The sequence below is a fragment of the Caenorhabditis briggsae genome (assembly GCF_000004555.2).
Source record: "Caenorhabditis briggsae complete genome, chrIV, whole genome shotgun sequence".
Lineage (NCBI taxonomy): Eukaryota > Metazoa > Nematoda > Chromadorea > Rhabditida > Rhabditidae > Caenorhabditis > Caenorhabditis briggsae.
In genome coordinates, this window is record NC_013487.2 from 12411667 (window position 1) to 12421658 (window position 9992).

Below are 9992 nucleotides of genomic sequence, written 5' to 3' on the forward strand. Positions count from 1 at the left end.
GTCATGATTCGCAATCGGATCGGATACGGAGCTCGCGAACGGACAGAATACGGATCAATCCGAATAATGTACTGCTATTTACTAAAAACGGTTCGCGCACGGTCCGTATGCGGTTCCTATTTCAACCGCGCGCGAACGCGGAGCGTCCGTAACGGATTGTTCGCGAATCACCTGTGCACATCTTCCGATGGAACTTTTCGCATCGAAATAGTCGGCCAATTTCAGAATTCCGACGACAGTTGGGTCTTCTAGAAGCGAATCTCCGTGGATGACCTCCAGGAAATTCTGAAACACGGACTCTCTAGGTCATCCAGAAATCGAGAAACGGGTCATTTAAAAATGAAGGCTAGAGACGCAGACGACGAGACACGCTGCGTCTCTAGCCTCCAAAACTTCAAAGAGCTATATCTCTGCTTCCCGATTAGCTAGAAAACTGATTTTTATACAGAATCGAAGGAAATGCATTTTTAAAATTTTTCGAAAATTCCTTTTTTTAAACCGGTTTCTGAATTTTTTTGGCATCTACTCAAAACTCTGAATATTAAAGTCGAAATGTCTACATAATTCGAAATTCTGTTTTTTCAATCTCGAATGTTTCGGACATTGAATTCATTTATCAATTCCGAAAATATCGTCAAATGGGCTAGTAATATTTTCAGTGGGACGCCTTTTTCTACATAACCGCCCGTTCGTTTCCGATTGTCTCTTTGTTTTCAGTCCACACACGGCTAGATAAACAAAACCACTGCCCGAATGGCAATCTGTTTTTCTGTGTCTTTCAAGTTTTTTCAGCATATTCCGAGAGCGTTTATGTGCCAACGCGCCTTTCATTTCCCTTTTCTTGCTTACATTCATTTTTGTGTGTTAACTGACTAGTGTCAAGAAATGGGGACTTACAAATTATCAGACACATGGTTTTAGAAAGCTTGTATCCTAAATTTTCATTTCGTAGACTTTTGAAATGTTATAATTTTGGTCGCTATTTAAGATGTAGTTTCAAAGAGGAGTCCAGAATTTTCGCTCCGCGTCACTTCGAAACCAGCCATTTCGAAACCGTGGTAATACAGGCGAATGGATGAATTTCAGACTACAAAAACAATTTTAGGGTTTTCAAATACGCTTTTTCTGATAGAACACATTCTGAAAATCCAAAAAATTCAAGAATTTTCTTCTTTTGAGAACATCAATATTTGGATTTTTTATTAGATTTCAAAATGTATTCTATCAGAGAAAGCGTATTTGAAAGCCCTAAAATTGTTTTTGTAGTCTGAAATTTATCCATTCGCCTGTATTACCACGGTTTCGAAAGGACTGGTTTCGAAGTGTTGCGGTTACGAAGTGGCCAGAATTTTCAATTCTTATTCGATGATTTTCCCAGGCTTATTTTTTAAAACAAACTGAAACATTAACTATAGTTCACAAGCAAATATTGAATCCTTATTTGTCTGAAAAATTCTGAACAACCACAACCTATAATCTATTCTAGCGACCTATGCACTTCTATATGTTTTATTATTCATGTTTGTAAATCAAATTTTATTCTGGAAAAATGTGTTCTCTCTTGTTTGCAGGTTGCTCTTGGTTCCGCTTTCCCTTGACGTTGAACTGTTCTTCGGCCTAAATAAATCAAGGAAGGCAGTGCAAGATGAAGAAGAAGAAGAGTTTTGGAAATTCTCGTCCTTTTTCATTTTAATCTTTTGCTTGTCCGCTCGTTGACCCAACCGCCCCTTTCCTCCAAATTCTCAATTCAATTCTCCCAGTCATAAACAAGTGACACACAAAGCGAAAAAAATCTCTCGGAGGAGAGAGAAATGGGAACTTGAAAAACTTTTCGTTTCCTTCCTCTTTTTGGGAGCTTCTGGTGTGTCTTTTCGTTTTTGACATAGTTTTTCAAAAAGTTTGAAACAATGAAAAGGTTAGGTGCCATATTTTCTAGGACATTTGCTAACTGCTAACTTTGAGCCAATTTATCTCGGTTTCTGTAAAAGATATGAAAAAGTTGTCTACTAATAAACTGTTTATCATAATATTACAAACATTTCATCAGTTAACAAAATTTTGATATCTTTCACAAAAAGCGAGATAAATTAGGTTAAACTTAAAGGGACCCTTCTATCACAGGTTTCGTGGCTCTCTCTCTCTCTCTCTCATTCATTCGGTGTTAATCAAATAAGTCAAATTCCAGAAAACTAATTCAAACAAAATATATTTCTTTATCATTCGCATTCGGAGGGTCGGAAAAAAACAGCCAGATTAGAAAACCATAACAATACCTTTAAACCCCTAGCTTTAAACTTTGCGACCATTTTTCTCAGTTCCTGTAAAAGATAAGTAAAAGTTGTCAACCAATAAATTGTTCAGCAGGGTTTCAGAATTTGTTTTGTTAGTTGACACAATTTGGATATCTCTCACAGGAAGCGAGATAATTTAGCTCAAACTTGAAGGAGAGCAAAGGTCTCATTGCTCTCTCTCTCTCTCTCTCTCTCTCTCTCTCTCTCTCTCTCTCTCTCTCTCTCTCTCTCTCTCTCACTCTCACTCTCACTCTCACTCTCACTCTCACTCTCGGTGTTAATGAGCCAAATTCCAGCCAAATCAATTTTCATTTAAGATTAGAAAACCATAACACTTTTTTTTATGTTTTCGAGAATTTATAAGATAAATTTTCTTTTTTAAATATTTTTTTCTTCAAGTATTTTCATGCTTTCTTCAAGTATTTTCATGCTTTGCCAAAACACTTTAATCGAAGTCGATGTTATTCTGTGTCTCGAAACTTACAGCTGCAATTATTTTCCCCCTCGCCAAAACTTCCTCTGATTTTCAACTTCATTCATCTGCCTCACGCCCACCAGCTTCCACAAGTTCTTCATTGTTTTTTCTCCTTTTTCACAAGTCGACAACTTTGACGTTAGCCCTCGAAAGTCGACTTCTGACCTTCTGAATATGTATATTTTGTGTTTGTTTTACTTCCGGACCACCGAATATTCCGTGTGGGAACGACACAACAAAAACTTACAAGTATGTATCATATAGCGTGTTATTGACAAAAAAAGTCTAGATAATTCCCTAAATCTATATCCCCTGAGACCTTGTCACACTCTTCTTCCAGTTCAAAAATATCTTTTTTCGCCCCATTCAACGAAGTCCGAACTGCCTTGGGGTGTTTCGAAGCTTCAAAAAAAAAGCGCTGAGATTGAGAGTATCCGAAATTTATCGGGCCATGCATTTGGCACTAGGCGAGCTTCCATCATCCACTTTGCTTCAAAGTACCTAAAAACGTCACTTTGTTTTTCACATTTTTTTTCGTCTTCTGGATGCCCCCTCTTTTCAACTAGTGTTCACATATTTTGCAGCGATTATCAGCCCAGTGACTCGATGTCTTATTTCCGTGTCTCGGCAAAATACTTAGAGGAAAAGGGCAAGTAAATGGTGGGAGGACATAAAAGCGTCGCGATGCATCATTTTCATATCTTTTGAAATAATTATTTTCCGGCTCTGGCTTTTACCTCAATTGGGCTCTCAGAAGTATACTTTTTCTTAGCCTTTATAAAACGTTAAAGATGGGGGATGGTGGTAGGGTTTTCTGAAAATCTGAAAATTTCAGTTCCGAAAATTCTAGAAGCCATTTTCTTTCTTAAAATTTGAAAGGGGGGGGGGTAGGGAAAAAACATATTTTTCTCGAAATTCCATCCCTCTAGGATTTGAACTTGTGGGATCACCGCTGGAGGTGCCGCGCCCCTATCCACTGAGCCAGGCTAGAGCAGGCTCCTGATGGCATACAAATACCGTAGAACCTGTATTAGAAGAGCTTCTATTACCTACTATTGCAGGGGCCCTTCAATTGGAGGGACCTTTATATTTTTCCGGGCATATTTCCCTAAAAATTATCATAGAAAAAGTCAAAGTTCTCGTTTTGAAATCATTTAAATCTGTGAATTCCATCAAAATTGAGCCAGTTTTTGAGCAAAAAAAGAGTGTTTCAACAGAGATTTCTAGATTATTTTTTTACTGAAAACGAAGTGATGTTTTTAATTTCAGGCCCTTCTATTAGAGGGGTCCTTCGCAGGGGCCTTTGTAATAAAGGTTTTATGGTAAGCATTGTACACCGTTACGACAGGATGCACACCCTAGCTTGAAGAAAACTCTGAAAAATCTCCTATCCCCCTTTTTTGAAAATCTGACGTTGTCTACTTTCTTCAAAAATTCTTTTTTTTCGGTAAACATCTAATTAGGATCCTACTAACAAAGTTAGTTAAGTCTCGAGGTAGAGAAGAGGTTCTTTACGAAAAAAGACTTATTAAATTTCGTCATCGGCAGCTGAGAAAAATGGGAAAAAAAAGAATGATTTTTACATTCTATTTTCGTCTAGTGCATGATTCTAATAAGATTATTTAAGCTTTTTTTTAAATGATGTTTATCAAGGTCTCAACCTCTAGCTTCTCTCTCTCTCTCTCTCTCTCTCTCTCTCTCTCTCTCTCTCTCTCTCTCTCTCGATATCCTTGGGTAATTATTGTCAAGTATCAAGACGATCAAGATGAGGAATCAAGAAGAAAAGAAGAAGCAGAGGTATGAAAGAGTGTTGATAGGGGTGTATGTATGTGACAGTTGTTTTCGTTTTATCTACGACCTCAGTGATAAATAGAGTGCAGTTGTTGGATCCCCATTTGATATCTTCGCGGCTCTTATGTTCTAAATTGCTCCACTTCTCCTGATTCTCTTGGAATGTGCAACATTGATTTCTTGGTTTTGATACTGATTTTCATTTTTGACCAACTCACACTATTCTATTACCTATTCCAGTGTGCGTTGCTGCAAAAAGTTTGAAGATGGGCGGAGCTTAGGTCCGGTTCTTAAAGGCGCATTTAAAGGAACATGTACTATCGTAATTAATTTCTAACCTTTTTTCAATACTTTTCCCGAAAAGAATAACGAAAATACATGCGCCTTTAAGGATTTCCTAAGCTCCGCCTACCGTCGAACTTACACCAGAGTATTATAAAACCTAGCCCTATTCAGTGTCCCCAAAATGCTACCAGCCTATTTTTCATTTTTATTGGTTTTTAGAATATATCACTTTTTTGTATAGGCCACTTCCGGTTTTCACAATTTCTAGCGTCACCGATTTTATTTGAAATGTCTTGGTGGAAGAGCACGCTTCGATGGGTCACTAGTGTCAAGAAGAGAAAGTTTTCTGGTTTTTTTTCTGGTGTCGTTTCCGGATTTATATGAAATAATACTTTCCAGCTCTTTTTTTTTGGAGCAGGGTCAATATTCTCGAAGAAACTTCAGCCGGAAACATTAGAACGTCATTCATCGGTTCTCCTGGACGTATTAATAACGTCTTTCCTTTAAAGATCGCGTTCTCCCTATAAGGACCGGCCGGCTGCCGACCCAGCCGACCGGCCAAATTTTGAGTATATTTTTGAATTCATACAATGACATACAAATCAAAAAAGCACCCAAGCCAATCTCGCCCCATCTTTTAATATCGTTCGTTTGGTACTACCTTAAATTCTATCATAGAAGAGCGCCCATTCTGTCAAGTTTGAGCACAATTATATCAGTCCGTTTAAGAGATACCAAAAAAGAGTCAACTGATAAAATGTTTGTGGTATTATGAAAAACAATTTATCAGTTAACTACTTTTTGATATCTCTCACAGAAACCGAGGAAATTGGCTCAATGTTAGGGTCCCTTCTATTACGTGTATATTGTCCTGATTTTTTAATTCAAACCCAAAACTAGGCAGCTGAAAACAAAAAAACCGAAGCTATAATTAAGTTTTCGCCATTGCCCCTTTTCTCTTAAAAAATCCGTCTCTCTCTCAATTTTTTTCACCAAAATGGCTCCGTTGGCTCCAGTGAACCAGTGTGTCAAAATTACATGCCCTCATTCATTTCCTTCTTTCTTGGGGGCACATACGCTTCGAATGTATGAAAGCGGATGTGGATTCATTTGTAATGCATGAAAGATATGAGTGACACTGACGTAACTGTTGAGATGAGAGGTCTTTCGTTTTTTTTTTTATCGGGCAAAATTGTCCAGTCCATTGTTTCAGAGCATACTTGTAAGCCGGGCCTTCCTAGCTTCTTTTAGAATCAAAGTTTTTGGACTAGCTAAATTGGATATAATAGAACTTGACGAGTATTTCAAAATAATATTATTTAAAAAGCTGTTTATGAATAAAGTTACAAGATAAACGACAGCCGGGCTCCTGACGGGTCATTGGCGTCCCTTCGCGGGCCTTGCTATAGCTTTTTTTAGAATTAATATTTTAGCACCAGCTAAATTGGATAGGATAGATCTTGACGGGTACTACAAAATGATATTGTTTGGAGTACTGTATCTTGTCTATGAACAAAGCTACAAGCCAAAAAGCAACCGGGTCCCTGACAGCGTTTAGCCGATTCCCGCCATAGCTTCTTTTAGAAATAATAGTTTTGCACCAACTAAATTGGATATGATAGACAAGTGCTACAAAACGATACTATTTTGAGTACCGTATTTTGCCTATGAACAAAGTTACACGCTAGAAACCGTCTAAGCTATGCGGTCACAGCTTTATAGCTTGTAACTTTGTTCATAAACGAGATTCAGTTTCAAAAATAGTTTCAGTTTGTAGTACTTGTCAATGTCTATCGTATCCAATTTAGTTCATTCAAAAATATTGATTCTAAAAAAGATATAGCTGGGCCCGGTTTACTAGTATGAAAATCTCTAGAACTAGAAACATTTCCAAAACTCTTCTCGCGCAATTTCTTCATGCTTTTTGCCAGCGAAACACCAGAGATATATCAATCATGTTCAGAATGAATGGAGCCTCTGGGACACATTTAAAATGAATGATTGCAATAACTTCAACAGAATTTTGTCACCGTTTTTTCAAGTTCAAGCTTGGCTGGACTTTAGAGTCTAAGGCCTGGACTCTATATAATTTTCTAGAAACTTCCTGATCTTTAAAAACCTTTTCTAGCTTACTGGTGTCGCATAGAAAGTTCAAATTTCTTCCACTCCCTTTTCTTTTTTCTTTCAACAATTGCCTTTAAACTACTCAAATTGCGGTACTCAGTTTTCACTAAACGCCCTCACATGGCTATTATCCAGCTATAAAAGTTTTTTTTCCCGAATATTCCAAGAACCGACATAGAAAAACAAAAAAAACCACTCTCGATTTCCTTTCCCGAAATTATAAAGTCAGCCGATATTTTGATTTGATTGAAAACAAATTTTTAATATCTTTACATTTTGATTAATTCCCTAAAAATCATTCTCGCAATTTCTGGAATTTCCTTATATCAGTCTTAAATATAAAGTGATCGAAATAGGGGCTGCTTGAATGAGATTGACAGGCTTTATGGGTAGTTAGATAAAAGAAGAGGAAGCCAAAAAAAAATAAATATTTCACGTGTTTTTTTTACTTCTCAAAAAAAAGATAGAAGAGGAGAGAGAGTTGATTATGGAAGACAGAAAAAAGAAAGAAGACGAGCAGTGTGGTGGAGTCTCTTTTTTTCTGTTGATGATCGACGAGTTGTTTTTTTCTGCGGCAAATGAGGATGAAATTGTAACAAAAAGTTCCGATATGTCTGACTAAATTCATTTTCTTGTATTTCCCTTGTCTTAACGTTCATAAAGCATCATTTCATGTGGTTAAGATTTTTTGAATTCACCTCTTTTAGCTTATCAGCAAGTTTTACATTTCAATCTTTCTTTTTTGGCACGGAAATGGAGGTACTACGATTCAGGGTTACAAGGGGGTTTCAGGGGTACAAAATACCTGAAAAAACTTAGTTCTGTACCCTTGAGTTGTGATATTTGTACCCCTAAATCACTGTGTACCCCTTTGTACCCCCCGAATCGTTGTACCCTCCGAGTTATGTGCCTAACCGGAGGATACTACGATTTTAGGGTTGCAAGGAGGCACAAGGTGATTTAGGGGTACAAATTTTGAATTTCAAAAGGTATTTTGTACCTCCAAATTGCTTCGTGCTCCAATGGCACCAAAAATTGTGTTCTCTCCGAATTACCGTAAACACTTTAATAGAACGTCCCCCAACCGCCTGCTTTAAGCCTATATATCTCACTTGAGAGAGAGAGAGAGAGAGAGAGAGAGAGAGAGAGAGAGAAAGAGAGAGAGAGAGAGAGAGAGAGAGCCACGAAACTTGTGATAGAACGGTCCCTTCAAGTTTAACCTAATTTATCTCGCTTTTTGTGAAAGATATCAAAAAGTGATTAACTAATAAAATGTTGCTCATTACATGATAAACATTTTATTAGTTGACAACTTTTTGATATCTTTCAGAAGAAGTGAGATATTTAGGCTCAAAGTGAACGGTCCGGGTGGCGTTCTATTAGAGTGTTTACGGTATAAAGAATTTTCACATTTCAATCTTTTCCTTTTTCAATTTTGACCCCATTTATCTAGCTTGGTGACAATCTTCCTACTATTTTTTTCTGTTCTTCTTCTTCTCTATCAATTGTTGTTTTTTGGTCCGATTCCCGTGGGTTTGAATCTTTCCGGGCACACACCAAGCCGGACAGGCGGACAGAAAACGGGGCAGCAGCTTGTCAGCTGTGTTTTCTCCGTTTTTTTCAACTCTGTTTTGATACTTCTCTTCTTTTTCTTCATTTTTCTCAACTAGTGTTCACTCTGTAAACTTACTCGCCGTGTTGAAAAAAATCTCATTGATTTCCTTTTTTTTTCAAAAAAGCTGACCAGTCGCTAAACTTAAAATATTCATAATCGGATATGTATGACTGATTTCAAGGCATACATTGCCAATAGAAATATTTGGAATGACTGATTGACACATACTTGGAATGAATGAAAAAAAGATCAGTCATGTTCATTGAACCGAGTCGTGTCGTCTTTTCTGGAAGCCTGAGCCGCTAGAGGGCTGCTAGACGCCAAACTCTTTTTTTTTTAATTCAAAAAAATTAAAAACCTGGTCATGTTTATACTCATTGGAAGCTCTTAAAACGCTGATTCTAAATTTTTGAAAATCTGAAATTTTGACCAAAATTTATCGAAATTCCAGAATAAGCCTTGTCATCGTCATATTTGCTTGGAAGTTCTCAAAAAATATATAAATCTCTGAATTCCATTAAAATATGCATTTTCAAAATTCAAGAAAAAAAAATTGTCTGTTTTTTAATGTTTGAAACGGCATCACTAGTCGTTCTTTCTTTATTTTCCTTCGCCTATTGTGAAGGAAGTAGAAGCGTTCGCGGCAGGAACACGTATGCGCCACACCCACAAAAAAGAACCTCCAGGCCGCGACCCTAATCTATTTTTCGACTTGCTTCTTTTGTGTTTTTCGAGACTTCCTTTTTTAGATTCCAAAGATGTGTTGCTTGTGAAAAAACATACAAGATTACATTAATTTTGCTCCAGAAATGTAATTAACCGAATTCATTGACTTACCGTAAAGCCTGTATTAGAAGATCTGATTTTTCTCGGTTTATGTGAAAGATATCAAAAAGTTTTCAACTGATAAAATACTGATGATATTATGATAAACATTTTGTCGATTGGCCATTTTTGAATATCTTCCCCAGAAAATGAAATATATCAGTTGGCTGTTTGGGTGCATTAGAGTTTTTATGGTAATTGGATAAAAACATTGTAAGCCCAGATTTTGATGAAAAATTCAGGATACCTTAAGAATGGCCTATCTATACACTTCTGAAAATTTTAGCATCCCCTTGCCAGTTTCAGCAGACTTATGTATATCCGTTTCAGTTCCGAAAATCGCGATTTTCTCAACTTCTAGGACTTCTTAAAAATGAAACTTGCTGTTAAATTTATTGAAATTCCATGAAGTTTTCTATTTCAGACATTTTCCAAAACTTTTTTCAAAATTTGAAATTTTTACTATTTATTTTGAAATTTTTTGGATTTTTTGTCTGTCTAATCAAAAAAGATTTTTAAAAAACTCGAAAAAAAATTTTGGTCGAAAAAAATCACATAATGGTCCCCCCTTATGTGTTTTTTGAAA